This window comes from Zingiber officinale, chromosome 6B (genome assembly GCF_018446385.1).
Source record: "Zingiber officinale cultivar Zhangliang chromosome 6B, Zo_v1.1, whole genome shotgun sequence".
Classification (NCBI taxonomy): domain Eukaryota; kingdom Viridiplantae; phylum Streptophyta; class Magnoliopsida; order Zingiberales; family Zingiberaceae; genus Zingiber; species Zingiber officinale.
Window position 1 is genome coordinate 91,138,367 of NC_055996.1, and position 18,506 is coordinate 91,156,872.

Below are 18,506 nucleotides of genomic sequence, written 5' to 3' on the forward strand. Positions count from 1 at the left end.
GTGCTTCAACTTCCTTGGATTAACAATCATATCGGTTGTAATCAAGTAAATACTTGTGCCTCGTCTTTTAATGTTCTATTTACTTTCTGCTTATTCTTTATGCAAGTATTAGTTTAAGAGTTCGAGAAGGGTTGGTTTTGTTTTTGTGTTTGCAGGCTATCCAACCCCCCTTCTAGCCGGCCGCAACGGTCCTACAGACTTAACTTGAACTTTTGACAACATCAAAACTCAGGTTCGATTCTGGTGCACCCTGCACCAACAATCTCCCTCTTTTTGATGTTTGACAATCAAGGTTCTCAATTAAGTTAATAACATATGCAAACATATAAGTAAATAAGCATTTTTGTTTTTCACTTTACTTCCCGTGAGTTTAACAACTCCCCTTGAATTCACTATTTCTCCCTCTTTGACACACATCAAAAATAGGAAAACATAACTTAAGAGTTTTGAAATATGGTTTCAAAAATAAGGTTTTGATAAAAAAATCTAAGAAAAGTAGACCTTTAAAAACTTAGAAAGATAGATTTTGAAAGTATTTTGAAGAAAATGTTTTTAAAAGAGAATGCTTGAATTCAAAAATTTTCAAATCCTTTTTGAAGATACCAATTTTCAAAAATATTTTATTTTGAAATTATTTTTTTAAATATGTCTTTCAATATAGTCTCTCCCCCTTAACCAGAGTGGGTCAATGACAAGTCAAGTGACTATAGTTGGGAAGTAAAAGGTAAGCAACTGGAGGAGAAATTCAGTGAGGAAGCGTTCCCGATTGAAGAAACCGTAGGCATCAGTCCAGCTTAGGTCCATTTGAGAAACCTAAGCTGAGACCTTTACTAGATTCCGCCATCGAGGAGACATGATCTAATTAATACTCCTATCTTATTATGTTGTGGTAACTCTATTTTGTAGGATGAACATATTTTTATTTGCCTGGACTAACTCTTTTTTGAATAAGGAGAAGTGCGAAAAAGGGGAATCTGAGTGTCGGACCAGCTTGCCCGAGCGGGTGCCTAGACAAGCACCCAGGCGGTCCAGGCGCTCGGAATTGGTCCAAACACCCTAACCAGAAAAGTTATCGAGAAGCTGAGTTGGAGTATGTAAACTGACTAAACCCATGTCAACAGTCCAGGTGCTTGGAGGTGGATAAAACTTTACAGATGAAGTTTCAAAGAGAGGTTGCCATGTCAGCATGGTTCAGGCGCTTGGAGAGGGTTCCAAACACCCGGAATGGGCCTATATAAGGGTCTTTGACCAACAACTTCAGCACATCATCTGCTATGACTTTCCTTCTTGCACGCTACTTCAAAAAGGCTCCTACGATGCTGTAACGCTCCACCGACAATTGGACATCAAGCTTTACTTAGTTTTCTTTGTTGTCGGTAACTTTTCATATATAGTTCTTGTACTTCATTATTGTATCTTTTCAAACTATTAGTGGGTTGCCTAATGAAAGCGATCAATTATCGCAGACCTTGGAATAAAAGTCATCACAGGCTCCGAACTAAGTAAAACTTGGCATTGTTAGCGTTGTGTTATTTGTTTCTCTTTTCCGCTGCACAACTCTTTTTAACTTACAATTTTTGCAAACGCTATTCACCCCTCCCTCCTAGCGACTTTACAATCCAACACTACCTAGAGAAGGATTGTTGTACAAACTCCATCACCCGACATAATATGACATTCTAGCACATCATTAATGCAGAGATTGTGAGAGACAGTATAAAAAGGAGGGTTCTCTCTGTTGGCCATAGATGCTTACATATGTATACTCACGCATATACACGCATGCACACCCACATTTACTATTCTACTATTCATATTCTTCTCTATTTCACTGGGCTACTATTCTGACTTAAGCGTTGAAGTGTGTGCGTCAGGGACCCCCTCTCTAATTCTCGCTCTAACGTTCTCATGGGCTATGTCTGTGTTGTACGTAGGTCCGTAGCTCCTAGCTTTAGGTTCGTCCATATCATCAGGGTCTCCATCCCCTTATTAGAGTGTATACTAAAAGCCTAGCTTTTGTAAATATTTATTTTGAAATGAAGAATCACATTGGTCAAATGTCTACATTTATATGCTAAGTGTAGTTGTTCAATTAATTTATATTGTAGATAACATGGTGTGTGGTGTCACACACAGAAGATCATGTTATCAGTTCCTTATAAATTATAAACAGTAGCTCACGACTAAGATGGATAGGAACAAACTATTGGAATAGTCGTAGTGTAATTTGGTATTAGTTTATCTTTACTATAAAATTACACTAGTACACTCTGAGTGTATTGAGCAGGACCATTTAAGGTAAGTTCTTTTTATACTGACTGCATAAAAGAACAAGACCTTTGTTATTATAGAAGTGTGAGCTCTTAATCATGATATAATAACAAGCACATATACTCAATATTCATTTCTTTAATTTATCAAAGGGTGCGATTTAGTTCGATAAATCAATATGCCTGATAAGTTGGGAAATTGTATTATTTATATGGTGTATTTTTGATTATAGAATGAAACTGTGTCTTAATAATCTAGGTTGATAATGCCCCCAAGAGGAGCGCATAAGGATTGTCATATAAACCCTGCAGGTGGACTTAGTCCGACATGACAATAAGGTTGAGTGGTACTACTCTTGGAGTTAGATATTAATTAAGTGAGTTGTCAGTAACTCATTTAATTAGTGGACATTCAATATTTTAAACATAGGGAGATTAACACACTCATTATAAGGAGCTCATATAGTAATATGAGATTGGTGTGGTAGTTCAATAATAACTCTTTAGTGGTATGAGTTATTATTGATGAACTCGAGTTGGGTGTTCGGGGTGAACACGGGAAGCTCAAGTTCATCGGGAGACCAAAACCAATTCCTTCTCTCGGTCCCTGTCGTAGCCTCTTATTTATAAAGTCTTATACCCACCTAAACCCACATTCTTACCCATCCCAAGGTGGCCGGCCAATCCAAGCTTGGAGCCCAAGCAAAGGCCGGCCAAGATAAGGCTTCGATGGGTTGAAGTGTGGTCGGCCTAACTTGAACTCAAGCTTAGGTGGCCGACCACAATAAAATTAAAAGGATTTTATTTTTAAAAATCTTTCCTTATGTGGAAGCCATGATTTAAAAGAGAGTTTTAAAATTAAATCTTTCCTTTTATAGTTTCTACAAAAGATTAAGAGAAAGGTTTGATATCTTTCCTTATTTGTAGTTAAAAGAAAGATTTTAATTTTGGAGAAAACTTTTCTTTTTGTAATCATCCACATGTTTTAATAGAAATATTTTAATTTATAAAAGTTTCCTTTTATAATCAACCATGAAGGGAATTTTTTTTAAAGAGAAATTTTTATTTTAAAAATTTCCGGAAACAAATTAGGAAGTTTTAATTTTATGTTTAAAACTTTCCTTGTTTGGAGGAGTTGTAGGGGTCGGCCACATTAATAGAATAAAAGGATTTTTTAATTAAAATTTCCTTTCGTTGGCAAGGAAATTAAGGAAGTTTTAATTAAAACTTTCCTTATTTGTCAAGACCAAGGAATATAAAAGAGAGGGTAGAGGTGCCTCACCTCACAACATATCTTCTATTATTCCTCTTTTCCTTGGTGGTGGCCGGCCCTCTTTTCCTCTTCCTCTCTTATTCTTCTTCCTTGTGTGGTCGGCGGTATCTTCATCTCAAGGAGCTTGGTTGGTGGCCGGATCTTGTTAGAGGAAGAAGGAGAGATAAGAGGCTTTGTTTCTTAGCATCCCTTGGAGCTTGGTTCGTGGCCGAAAGTTCTTCATCTTTTGAAGATTGTTGGTGGCTGAAACTTGCTTGGAGAAGAAGGAAGCTTGGGTGGATTCTCGTCTCGGTAGATCATCGCCCACACGACGTCTGAGATAAGAAGAGGAATACGATAGAAGATCGTGAGGTCTATAAGCTACAAAAGGTATAACTAGTTATTAGTTTCTGCATCATAACTAGTCATACTTTTGTTTAGATCTTGAAATATCAAACACAAGAGGCTAGTGATTCTAGGCTATCAAATTTATATTTTGATTTTGTGTTTCTTTTGTTTTTCGATCTTGTGATTCGATTGTTCTTAATGGTTAAACCTAGGGTTACTATAAGGAAATTAAATATTGAATTTCGTTGAAAGGCTTTGTCTAGGAAGTGGTGGATGCTTCCATATCCATGAAGGCCTAGTGCCTCGCCATGTTTAACCTGGAAGCCGATCTCTGAAATTAATATTTAATTGAATTTGTAACATAGGTGGATTTGGATCAATAATGTTAAACATCGTTTGCGATCCAAGTCTAAACCTCTAAGAACAAATAAATTGAATTTGGAATCAATAATGTTAAATTCTGTTTCCGATTCCAAATTTAATTTCTAAAGAATACAATAGGTTGTTAGGAAATGTTCAAGACTTGTACAAAATTTTTGTACAGGGGAACCGGTACGATATTCCGAGTAGCAACCAACACCCCTCACCATTAATATTAGAGCCACTTAGCTAGCACATTATCTCCTCCGCTTTTAGATAGGATTAGTAGCAAAGAAGGAAAGAAATTAGCAGTAAGTAGATAGGGGTCCCTAGTGTAGATACTCCATCGATCAAATCAGAAAATAATAATGGCATAAAAATAGAAGAAAATGAGAGCCAGTATGTGGGTATGCGCACATACCTGCACCAGCGGAGAGAGACCCCTTTTACAAGACCTCTCACAATCTCCATATTTAATGAGATATTATCCTACTGTCAAAAAATCTATCCCATCACCATGAATATACTATATTCAGTAGTCACATCGCAAGTATGAGGAGGGTATGATCCTCTACTTTTCTGCGTGTTGTATTACTAATGAGATGAGCTCACGGTTCAAGAAGCCTATTGGGTTGTCTAACCAGAAGATGGACCCTTCAGAGAGAATTCACTCTTTTATGAGGCCTAAATGGGTTGCAACGATTTTCCTCGAAAGTTCTAAGAATGACCCAGCAAGTTAGTGTGTGATTTTTTTATATCTAGTCCGATCGATAAAGAGTCAATCAGGAGATAATGGAGTGCAAAGTCTCATACAAGTCCAGCAGAACGGGGGGTGGGATCGAGAGTGTTCGATCGAAGAAATTGATCAGGAGAAGATGGTCCTATAGAACCAATAGTAGGGCCCATAGAGAGTATCTCCTATTGACAAAATCGATTGAGAGAAAACTATCTGATAGAACTAGGAGTGGAGCTTTTAGAGAGTCTGTTCGATCGACGGAACCGATCGGGAGAAGATGGTCTGGCAGAGTCAGCTGCTTGACCTTTTGATCCCTTTTAGACTTTGACCGATATCTGTACTGATCTATTGACCCTACAACCCCACTGGAGGGCCCTTCGTATCATTGTCATGTTGGATATAATTATCCCTATCAGGTGGCTTATTTATAAGTTATATATGTAAATATGATCTGAACCCTTTAAAGTGATCTAACTTATGCTTATTGGGTTCAGTTATTGGATGTAGACCATGTATGTGTAGAACCTTTAGTTCCGCATCTATTATCATCTATATGCTGATAATAAATGTTCAGTATATATATGGACTTATAGTCTCATATCTATGATTATCTATCGGCTGATAATAGATGTGCATTATATAATGGGTTGATCCCCAGAGGATTAGGGCATATTTGAGACATCTCTTCATTCCCCATTGACGAAGAGGATTCAGCGCTGTCAACCCTAACTCCTCCGGAAGGCCAACCTGTTGGAACCCCAAGGTTTTTTTATGTGATCAATCAAGTTAGGATAGGTCCTGTGGTATTTTAGCCTTGTGTCTAAGTGTGCAGGAGCTTAGGAACACAAGAAGTCGAGCAAAAGACGTAGCTAGCGAGAAGGACGACACGGGAGAGAGCCAACGAGCTCGGTGCGTCCGAGCGACGAGGTGTTGTGGAAGAGTACGCGAGCAGACGAGAAGGAAGCGCGCGACATTTCTGAGGGATAAGAAGCTGGAGCGGAAGGTTGCTCGAGAAGGACGAAATTGGGTTCGGGTGAGCCTTATTTCGATTGGCCGAAATCACCCAAGCGAGCAGAGCCGGAGCGGAAGACTCGAACTGAGGCGACTAACACCGGAGTAGAGGGTCCGTACCAAAAACAATCAGCCGTGTTGACTTTAGTGGTATGGGCGCCCGGACCCAATCCAGGCGCCCGAAACCCAACTTTTGACTAGATCACGTTTGACCATGATCTGTAACAAAGGGGATAAAGTTGTATCCCCTTCCATGTGCCTAGAACCCTCCAGGCGCCCCGACCAAGGCTATAAATACAGCCTTGGTCCAGAAACTTTTCAAATTCAACAAGCAATTGTAACAACATTTGTGCGCTTTCCTATTTTGTTTAGCTTCCTTCTTTCTGTGCTTACATTGCTGTAAAGAGACTTCTCCGTCTGAAGGAGAATTTAGTGTGATCATCTTCCTTAGATTAACAACCTCCCCGGTTGTAACCAAGTAAACTTCGGTGTCTCTTTTCTTTTAAGTTCAGTCTTTAATTATTTATGCAAGTGTTTCTTTAAGTTCGAGAAGGGTATTTCTTTTTATTTGTGTAGGGCTATTGATGTGCGTAGATTATATACTCTTTTATGCATGTTTTTACGCACATTTACATACTTTGAGCATGCTTGATCTATGCATTTTTATACTTCCAGCTTTCCTTTTAGCATATTTACTCTTTTGGTTCGGAGATCTGCTTTTTGTGCATTTTCTGTACACAGGAGTCGATTTGGTGAAGAATCTACATCTTTGGGCAAGCCTTGGAGGAAACAAAGGGAGAAAGCACCAGGCCGTGTATCTCACACGGCCCTGCACTGGTATGGAGCTCGGGCCGTGTTGAGTTTGGCACCAATAGAAGAGGAAGATGACATGGCCGTGTGAACCTCACACGGCCGTGTCAAGATTTGAAGCCAACCAGAGCAGAAGCCTTACATGGCCGTGTGGATCTACACGGCCGTGTGAGGTTTCCAAAAACCAAGCAGGCTGTGGCCGTGTGCACCACACGGCTGTGTGGCATTTCCAGAGAGCAGAAGGGACATGGCCGTGTGAGTCACACGGCCGTGCAGCTTTGGCAGAGAAGGAACTGGACATGGCCGTGTGAATCTCACACGGCAGTGTCACGGGGTCGTGTGGCACCCGATTCCCTCCTCTATTTAAACCCTCCTTCATGAATTGAAAGGGGATCTCTCCCCCTTTGGGAGAAAGCAAGATTTGGTGGTTTCCTCCCATTCTTGGGAGGATTTCTGGGCGATTCTAAGGGAGTTCTTGACGATTTCGACTCCGGAGCGAGGATTGGATCCGAAGACGAGGCTTCTTCGTAGATAAGTTTTCTCTTTTCCCCTTTTCTTGGTTTCTTGGATTGGGGATTTAAGAAATGCTTGTAATCTTCATTTCTTCGGATATTCTTCCTCGATTCATGGAGTAGATCTTGTATTCTAGGATTAAGGGAGTATTTGTATGATGGATTGATGTAATCTCTTATGGATTTGCCATTTTCTTGTTTCAATGACATTGTCTTGCTTGTATCAATTAGATCTTGAATGATTAATGGTGGTTTGTGTTTAATTCTCATTCTTGATTGATTGTTTGGATTTCTTGTGGACTTTGTAAAGATAAACTCTCACTCGATCATCCGAGGGATCCACGTGACAGGTGCAAGCCCGTGTAAGGACGTTTGAGAGATAATCTTGAAGAGGAAATAGGAACATTCAAGAGAGTAGGATGGATTTTGTGATTAGTTTCTTGTATCTTGATAGATTAATAAGTTGTGGGCTTCTATGTTGATATCCGAGGAAGGCATAGTAATAGGTGCGCTTCTGTGTAAGGACAACGTAGGTTCACGTCTAATTGATCATATTTAGATACATTTCTCAGTCCTTAGCCGGTGGTCTATTGCAAGAGAGAACCGACAACTTTCTACAAGTGCTTGACAATAGAGGGATAAAAATTGGTGAACCATTTACATTCAAGAAAACTTACAAAGAAACCGAAACTCCTAGAATCTCCCTTATCATAACCCAAAACACTAAACTCTTGTTTGTAGATCTATAATATTAGATTTGTTTACCTTCACTTTGCATTTGAAACGATTGGATAGTTGTTTAGCTAATTCGCATTGAGACATTTCTAGTGCTTATTCCAGTCCCTGTGGATACGATAATCTTTTATATTACTTGCGACGGAGCGTGACAAGTTTTTGGCGCCGTTGCCGGGGACTGCGCTATAACATTAGGAATTATCAATTGAGTTAGACTAAACATAACATTTGTTTTCCTTTCATATTGCATAGTTGTAACTAATCATTAGATTTCTGTTTTTATTTTCTTGTATAACTTTTACTTCTTGTTAATTCTTTTTGTACAAATTCAATTCTGCATTTTTGATTCTTTTATTTTTCTTTTTCTGTTGAATTGTCATTTGCTATCTTGTTCTTGTGTATGCGAAGATCTAACTTTGTAGGGGAATTCTTTCCTTTTGACCCTGAGATTGACAGAACTTTCCATAAAAGAAGAATTCTGCAAAGGCAAATTGAAGAACAGGAACATTTGAACATGGCGAATAGACCACTCAAGGATTATGCAGCACCTTATGCAAGAGGTTTTCGATCTAGTATTTCAAGACCTCCAGTGGAAGCTAATAACTTTGAGATCAAACCCACAATTATATCTATGGTGCAGCAGAATCAATTTGGTGGAGGACCTCATGAAGACCCCAATCAACACTTAGAGGTCTTTTATGAAATATGTGGTACCACGAAAATGAATGGAGTTCCTTCAGAAGCAGTTAGATTGTTATTATTTGGGTTTTCCTTAAGAGATAGGGCAAAGCAATGGCTGAATTTTTTGGCCCCTAATAGCATCACCACTTGGGAGTAGTGTGAGCAACAGTTTCTTGATAAATTCTATCCACCAAGCAAAACAGCTCATATGAGGAATTTAATTGCAAGCTTCAAGCAAACTGACTCAGAATCTCTTTTTGAAGCATGGGATAGATATAATAGTATGCTCAGACAATGCCCACATCATGGGTTGGAAAGATGGTTAGTGTTGCACACTTTTTACAATGGTATCAACTATCATACCAAAGTGTCACTCGATTCAGCTGCTGGAGGGGCACTTATGAATAAAAGTTTAGATGAAGCTGAAGAAATTATTGACAGTGTAGCACAAAATCATCATCAATGGGCAAATGAAAGAAGTGGTGGCTATTCTTCTGTAAACCCAACAATTAAAGCATCAGGGAAGTTTGATGTAGATGCAGTCACTCTTTTGTCTGCAAAATTGGACGCTTTTACAAAGAAATTTGAAAATATGGGGACTAGTACTAATATGGTCAATGCTATTAGTATATCTTGTGAAGTATGTGGGAGTTCAGAGCACTCAAATGACTCATGTCCATTGGGAGCTATCACTGCACAAATCAATCAACTGGAACAATGTGATGCAATCGTGAGTTACAATCAAAGGTAGAATAACCCATACTCAAATACTTATAACCCTGGATGGAAGAGCCATCCCAATTTTTCTTACAGAAATAATCAAGATCAAGGACCATCTATGGGGGTAAGACCAAATTTTCAAGCTGGGCAACAAAATTTTCAACATCTATCTTCTCAAGGCTTACCAAAGTCAAATATTGAAAAGATGCTTGAAGAAATTATCTCAAGTCAGAATGAAATGAAGCAAGATTTAGCAAAGCTCATTCAGAGAATGGATAATTCTGAAAAGCATCAAAAGATCCAGGATAGTCAAATTGCCCAACTAGCTTCCTCATCATCCAGAGCACCAGGACAACTTCCAGGAAAACCTGATGTGAATCCTATGGAGCATTGCAATAGAATTGAGCTTAGGAGCGGACGGATCTTGGGAGACTCCCAAGTGACCGCTTCAAAAGGGATACAAAAAGAAGAAGAGCTCTCTCCTCTTATACCAAATCAGATTCAAGCTAATGAGGAGAGTACCATTGAGGTTGAAGAGACTCTTCCACTGAACCATCAAAGCAAAGCTGTCCCTTTTCCTCAGAGACTTACAATGCTCAAGAAAGATGAAGAATTTGGCAAGTTTTTAGAAAAAGTTAAGGAAATTTGTGTAGAGGTACCTCTTATTGATGCTATTCTTCAAATGCCTAGATTTGCCAAATTCTTGAAGGATCTCATGTCAAACAAGAGAAGAAGGGGAGAGGTTGAGACAATTGCGCTTAGTGAGGAATGTAGTGCTATTTTGGAGAAGAACACTTCCCCAAAACTAAAGGACCCAGGGAGCTTTTATATTTCTTGCAACATAGGAAAAGAATTTTTTGAAAAAGCTTTTTGTGATTTGGGGGCAAGTGTTAGTCTCATTCCCTATTCAATTTGTAATAAATTAGGTCTCAAAAATATTAAACTTACTACTATGGCACTTCAACTTGCCGATCATTCCTGCAGGTACCCTTTGGGTATTTTAGAAGATGTGCCAGTAGAGGTGGATGGGAATGTTATTCCCACAGATTTTATCGTGTTGGACATGGAAGAGGACCCCAGGATTCCTATCATATTAGGAAGACCTTTCCTTACTACAGCTGGAGCTATAATTGATGTCAAAAATCATAAGCTTTCTTTGGTAATTGGTAAGGAAAGGTTGGAATATGATCTATCTAATATCTCTAACCATGTCTCGTCTCTTTTAAATGCTTGTAGCAGGACAAACATTTATAAACTTGAGGAATGGAATTTCCATCCTCATGGAAGGCCACCAAACGAAGGAGACAATGTGGTGGAAGATGTTGGGAGAAGATCTCCCAACAAAAACGAAAAGTATATCTGTCCTCCAAGGGCGAGGAAAAGAAGTGAATGATCAAGTTTGGTCGAGCTAAAGACCTTAAACAAGCGCTTCTTGGGAGGCAACCCAAGGGTTCTTTTAGTTAGTTTTGATTTGTATTTTAATTTCTTTTAGTTTGATGCATTCTTTTGATTTTGTTTTCAGGTTAGGTGCAAAACAGAGCCAGACCGTGTGCTATACACGGCCAGGTAAAGGTTGCAGAGAAGGGAAGTGTTAGGGCCGTGTCATCCAGACACGGCCGTGTGGGATCTCCCGAGGAGAAAAAGGTATAGGCCGTGTCCCAGACACGGCCGTGTAAAGAATCCCGAGAAGAAGGATGGAGAGGCCGTGTCCCAGACACGGCCGTGCGAAGAATCCAGAGAGGGAAGAGGGGGAGGCCGTGTGGATCTGCACGGCCCGTGTAGGAGAGTTATTAAAGTCTTCTTTCTACCTTACACGGCCAGATCTTGGCCGTGTTCCGCACACCCCCAACTCTCCAAAACATATCTTTCTCTCCCGATCTCTTAAAAACTCCTCTCTAATCTCTCAAGATCTCTTAGATCCGATTCTCCTCCTTTCTAAGACTTGGACTTTTTGTTCTCCTAACCTAAGATCTTTGTTCTTTGAGTTCCATTTTTCCAACTCTAGATAATTCTTCCCCTATCTAAACTCATCAAGATGTCCAATATTTTGAAGAAACTTCGCAATGGAGGTGGTGGATCTAGTGGAGACAAAGAGAAGGAGCTATCAAGGGACAAAGGAAAACAACCAGTGAAGGGCAAAGGCAAAAGGACTTCACGCAACGAAGGTAATGACAATGAATTCAATATTGTGTTTAGAAATGATGATCAAGTAACTAGATTTGCAATTCTTGTCAATAGAAAGATAGTGTGTACTAGATATATGGACCCAACTGTTCTTGATATGCTTGGAATTAGGGAAGATGTAGATTTGATGATTGGGCTTTTGGATTGGAGTGATATTATGTACACACATTTGCCTACATATCCTCGTCTTGTTTTGGAATTTTTAAGTTCATTGGATGTCCATTTTACTAATGAAGATGATTATTTTGGAAAAATCTCTTTTAGACTAATGAATCAAGAATTTCTATGGGCATTTAGTGACTTTAATTCTTGTTTTGGATTAACCACCGGTAGCCCTCGTAGGTTTGATCCAAGGTTTAATTGGAATCATTTTTGGAATGCAATAACTGGGTTAGATCAACCTTATGAGCCTTCAAGAGCTAAGGCCTCCCATATGCAAAACCCCATCTTTAGGTATCTACATAGAGTCATGGGTAAAACTATTTTTGGTAGCGGAGAGAGTGATGGGGTGGTTAAAAAGATAGAGCTTTATGCTTTATGGGCTATGCTTTATAAGGTTGAATTTGATTCTGGTTTTCATTTTGTTCAAACCTTATTAAGATCTGCTAGGGCATCATCGGGATCAATTGTTTTTGGTGGTTTGATTACCCGAATAGCTTATAATTTAAATCTTGATGTTGATGGGTTGGAAATAATTCATGGTAATGACATGATTGACATTGATGCATGTCTTGCTATGAAAATAATCGTTCGGGATGAGAATGGTTTCGCGTTTCCTAGGAGGAGTGGTTCTCCTTTACCCCTTCCTTTTCCTGAACGAACTTCTATTCGTAACTTGGCTAATTGGGTAATTTCTGAGTTAGATTTTGAGGATAACCCTTCTATACCTGGAGACACTGAGCCACATCATGAGCCCTCGTCATATGGACACCCGCAGCCTTCTAGTTTTATGGAGCCCGTTAGGCATTCTTTTGCATATGGCACGGGATCTTCTAGGTTTGATTTTTCAGATTTTCGTACGTCTCTAGAATCACTTCATGAGAAGCAAGATTTCCAACGAAAAATGTTGGAGGGGCGCTTCTCTTTATCTGATGATCAGTTTAGGGAGGTACAAAATCATTTTCAGTTTACGAGGAATTTTCAAGGTCAAGTGGCTGAGTTTGTGCAGGATTATGATACTGATCAGGCTAGGATGAGAGATTTTATGCAGAGCATGATGCTTACTAGCCAACAAGTAGATGCTTTATATGAGTATCATAGATCTTTGGGTGAGATTCTAGGTTTTCTTAGTTTTCCTATTGGCCAACCACGTCGTAGACCTCCTTTCCCTTGTCCACCTCCACCTCCTCCACCATATTGATTTCATCGGGACGATGAAAAGTTTAAGTCTGGGGGGGGTGTCATGTACTGTTTAGTTTGATTTTCATTTTCAGTTTTTAGTTTTTTTTAGTTTTTCATGTTGGTTCTTGTTGCTTTATTTTGCTTGCTTTTGAAATAATCATGACAAAAATTTTTTTTTGAGAACATCAAATCTTCACTTATATGCTTTCTTGGATTCAAGTGAAATGTTAGCACGATTATTGTCTGGATTCATGGTGTTCGAATGATGCTAGTAGTAAACTTTGTGTAGTTCTTTTTTCTATCTTGGGAAGCATTAATAAGCTGAGAATCTTATGGTGATGAGTTTTAGTTTTGGTTCAACCTTAAGGATTTTATCTTCACTACACTTGTGCTTGATGCTTGAATAGTTGATGTCATTGAAATAGTCATGATTCATCTTGTTTGCTTAGTACTTGGTTTCCATGGTGATTTCTCAACTTTCATTTTGGTTACTGGATGAGGCTCAAATCATTAAAGCTCATTTGGAAAAATAAAAATATTCCAACATGTGTGCTAAAAAGTATATTTGTGAATAAGTTTTGCACAATGCAAACACTTAAAAAAAAATAAGGGATATAAAAAACAATTGTCATGAGTGGAATCTAGCAAGTCACCCCTTTGAGACCGAGTTAGGTTACTGGGGAAATGACTGCTTAGCTTCCTTTGAGATTGACCACACCTTTGAGACCTTGGGTTAGTTGAGAAATATGAACCAAGTGAATGGTGAGTAAGTGCCTATCACTGGTTACTTGTCTTTCACTGGAAACACTAGGAATTCAAATTTGATGACGACTTGACTAGGACATGGATTGAAACTTGAAGGGTGTTGAGTTACTTTTACACTGTGCACAAGATTCTTATGCTTGAACCATACTTTACTTGTTTCTATGATCATGCTTGTTAATGAAACTTTTTGATAGAGTTAGGAAAGTGCACTAGGGTTTATGAATGTGTTGTAGAACATATGAATTTAGACTGCGGCATTTTGCTTGAGGACAAGCAAAGGTTTAAGTCTGGGGGTGTGATGTGCGTAGATTATATACTCTTTTATGCATGTTTTTACGCACATTTACATACTTTGAGCATGCTTGATCTATGCATTTTTATACTTCCGGCTTTCCTTTTAGCATATTTACTCTTTTGGTTCGGAGATCTGCTTTTTGTGCATTTTCTGTACACAGGAGTCGATTTGGTGAAGAATCTACATCTTTGGGCAAGCCTTGGAGGAAACAAAGGGAGAAAGCACCAGGCCGTGTATCTCACACGGCCCTGCACTGGTATGGAGCTCGGGCCGTGTGGGTTTTGGCACCAGAAGAGGAAAATGACATGGCGTGTGAACCTCACTGCCGTGTCAAGATTGAAGCCAACAGGCGAAGCCTTACATGGCGTGTGGATCTACAGTAGTGTGAGTTTCTGAAACCAAGCGGGTTGTGGCGTGTGCACCACGGCCGTGTGGCATTCGAGGCGAGAGGGACATGGCGTGTGAGTCACTGCCGTGTGCGGCGGAGAAGGAAGCTGGACATGGCGTGTGAATCTCACAGTCGTGTCACGGGCCGTGTGGCGCGATTCCCTCCTCTATTTAAACCCTCCTTCATGAATTGAAGGGATCTCTCCCCTTTGGGAGAAGGCAAGATTTGGTGGTTTCCTCCCATTCTTGGGAGGATTTCTGGGCGATTCTAAGGGAGTTCTTGACGATTTCGACTCCGGAGCGAGGATTGGATCCGAAGACGAGGCTTCTTCGTAGATAAGTTTTCTCTTTTCCCCTTTTCTTGGTTTCTTGGATTGGGGATTTAAGAAATGCTTGTAATCTTCATTTCTTCGGATATTCTTCCTCGATTCATGGAGTAGATCTTGTATTCTAGGATTAAGGGAGTATTTGTATGATGAATTGATGTAATCTCTTATGGATTTGCCATTTTCTTGTTTCAATGACATTGTCTTGCTTGTATCAATTAGATCTTGAATGATTAATGGTGGTTTATGTTTAATTCTCATTCTTGATTGATTGTTTGGATTTCTTATGGACTTTGTAAAGATAAACTCTCACTCGATCATCCGAGGGATCCACGTGACAGGTGCAAGCCCGTGTAAGGACGTTTGAGAGATAATCTTGAAGAGGAAATAGAAACATTCAAGAGAGTAGGATGGATTTTGTGATTAGTTTCTTGTATCTTGATAGATTAATAAGTTGTGGGCTTCTATGTTGATATCCGAGGAAGGCATAGTAATATGGTCGCTTCTGTGTAAGGACAACGTAGGTTCACGTCTAATTGATCATATTTAGATACATTTCTCAGTCCTTAGCCGGTGGTCTATTGCAAGAGAGAACCGACAACTTTCTACAAGTGCTTGGCAATAGAGGGATAAGAATTGGTGAACCATTTACATTCAAGAAATCTTACAAAGAAACCGAAACTCCTAGAATCTCCCTTATCATAACCCAAAACACTAAACTCTTGTTTGTAGATCTATAATATTAGATTTGTTTACCTTCACTTTGCATTTGAAACGATTGGATAGTTGTTTAGCTAATTCGCATTGAGACATTTCTAGTGCTTATTCCAGTCCCTGTGGATACGATAATCTTTTATATTACTTGCGACATTTCCGTACACTTGCAGAGCGTGACAGCTATTCAACCCCCCTTCTAGTCGGCCAACAACGGTCCCAACAAGTGGTATCAGAGCAAGGACGCTTCAGGAGGACTAAACGCCGATCGAAGCAACGAGATAGCTGGAGCTAACATCTATCCACCAACATTCGAAGGGGAGTTCGCGTTTTGGAAGTGACGAATGGAAGTATTTCTTAAAATAAATTTTGGTATTTTACTAATAATAAAATATGGTTATGAAACACCAAGGAATGCGAACGGAGAAGAAATTGAAAAACGCCTCTGGACCAAAAAGCTGTGCGACGATTTCATGTCAAACGGTAAGGATGAATATCATCTCATAAGTCTACTATCGGTGGAGGATCTCGATAGAATCGACAATTACCAAAGTGCAAAAGAACTCTGAGAAAAGTTCTTGAAGCTCCACAAAGAACCGATTGAAGTCGAATCCGACTCCTCGATGGACACCGAGTCATCGTCAGAAGAATCCGAGACCGAAGAAATTGCCGGGACAACCCTTATAGCCGAATTCCTTCCCGAGGACATAAAAAGCTCATTCCAGATGAGCATCGATGAAGGGGGAGAGTTTTCGGAGGAGAGCAGCTCTACAGGGGGAGGATCAAAGATCGACAAGGTAAGTCTGGTACGATCTCTACCACCTGACCAAATGTTTAAATTTGTTAAATTATTAACTAAAGATTATTACATGCTAGAAAAAGAAAATAAAAAGCTAAAATTAACTTTAGATAAATCTTGTTTATCAGAAGATCTTAAAAGATTAGAAGTAGAAAATGAAAAATTAAAATTAGAAAATAATAATTTGAAAATGCAAGTATATATTTTGAAAAATCATGCATGTTTAAATAATCAACATATTAGAAAATTTTATGGATTAAATTAGTACCTTAGATACCATAAGGGACAAATTATAAATATTTTAAAGAAATATGTCCCTAAGAAATATCTAATTAATCCAGTTGGCTGGAACCTATATTGGGTTCCTAAGTCTTGTCTTATCTTACTTGAACCTTAATTTAGACTTAGTGCTTTCAGTGAGAAAATTAAATATTTAATTTCCTTATGAGGCTTTGTCTAGAAGTGGTTGATGATCCAATAACCAAGAAGGTCTAGTTCCTCGCTACAGCCTGGAAGCCAAATATTAAAATAAAGTGTTTAATTGACTAACTAATAAAGCATTAAATTGAAATTAGATAATGTTTTAAAGGGTTACTCAACTTTCTTTGAAAATTCTCAAAAATATTTTTACTTTTAAATTTTTTTGCAAAGTTCTCTAAACTTAGAAAATTTTTTTGCAAAGTTTTTAACTTAGAAATTTTCTTTCTACTTGAATTTTACTTAAAATTTTTACAATTTTTTTTTTGTTTTAAATAATTATTCAAACATTTTTGGAAAATTCTCAAATGTTTTCGAAAGTTTTCTAACTTAGAATTTTTTTTCTACTTAAAATTCTTTTTTAAAAAATGATTGCAATTTTTACAATATTATCAAAAATTTTCAAAGTTTTCAAAATTTGATAAAGTTATTTCAAAAATTTTCTATCCTTAGATTTTTTTTGATACCCCATTTTTATATGATCAAAGAGGGAGAAGGAAAAAATTAAGTCTAGGAGGAGTAGATTCAATTTTTTTTTTTTTTTGCACTTTATTGCTGAATTTATTACTTTAACTTTATGTCTCTTTACCCTATCTTAACTTGGGTTGCTCACATCAAAAAGGGGGAGATTGTTGGAACTCCAAGGTTGTTTTAATGTGATCAACCAAGTTAGGATATGTCCTTGTTGGTGCAAGTTGCACCAGAATCAAACCTGAGTTTTGATGTTGTCAAAGGTTCAAGTTAAGTTTTATTGTGATGTAACAAATTAACTAAGTGTGCAGATTATTTTCTCAATCGGGAAAGACCTAGCTGGAGGCTAGGCAGGAAAAGTCTTAGTAGATCATGGAACCCAGGTAAAAGTCCAAGTGGGTCGAGAGGACCTGATGCTTGGCAGTGTGATCAAGAGGTCTGGAGGACCGAAGGTCGAAAGAAAAGTCCTGGTGAGCCGATTAATGCTAAATGAAAAGTCCGAACAAGATCTGGAGATCAATATTTGGTAGGTAGGTTGAGGTAAATAACTGGAGGAGCGATAGAGAGATCGAGCTCCTGAAAGAAACAACCTAAGGTCGCTGATCCAACTGAAGAAACCGGGAAGGTTTCTAAGTTGAGATCAAGACAGGTTCTACTGTTTAATATTACTCATGCATTATATATTACTGTGCTAACCGTTGTGTTGCAAGTATACTTTGTCTAACACTGTTTTATAGGTTATGACCAGATCGGTCGACCGAACCAGGGTGACTCAGCATAGTTCAATTCAATCAACAACGATCAGAAATAGAAGGAAACTACACTGATCGGTCGACCGAACCAAAGGATCGGTCGATCGAATGATCAATCATTAAAGGCACAGTAAATGTGAATCTCGGTAAATCTCGACAAACAAAGAAGGAGTCTGTTCGATCGATCGAACAAAGGGATTGGTCGACCGAAACCTTAATGGTCATTAATTGCCGAAAATTAAATTAGCATTCGATCTCAGCCAGGAAGGAAGGGAGCTGGTTCGGTCGACCGAACCCAGGGATCGGTCGACCGAACATTGACGATTCTTATAAAAGAGAGCTCGAGGTCTGAGGCAAGTAAAAACACTGTTCTACTTCGAAAATCATCTCTGTGCAAGCTTCTACTACTGGTCTACGACTCACAAGCTGCTCTATCCAGAAGGGCCGACCAAGCTTCATCGTAAATCTTTGTCGGTATATTTTATTTTAAAAAAGCTTGCATTGTACTTAAAATCTTACAAGGTAGTAGGGTGTTACTATCTTGCATATTGTACGCACTG

General features: G+C 38.7%; 1 non-coding gene across 1 annotated transcript; it reads right to left on the reverse strand.

Moving 5' to 3' along the window:
• Positions 1 to 8,921: 8,921 nt before the first annotated feature.
• LOC121993410 lies at positions 8,922 to 9,027 on the reverse strand. Its single transcript, XR_006115261.1, has one exon. It is a non-coding gene; the product is annotated as a small nucleolar RNA R71 (small nucleolar RNA).
• Between the last annotated feature and the right edge of the window lie 9,479 nt (positions 9,028 to 18,506).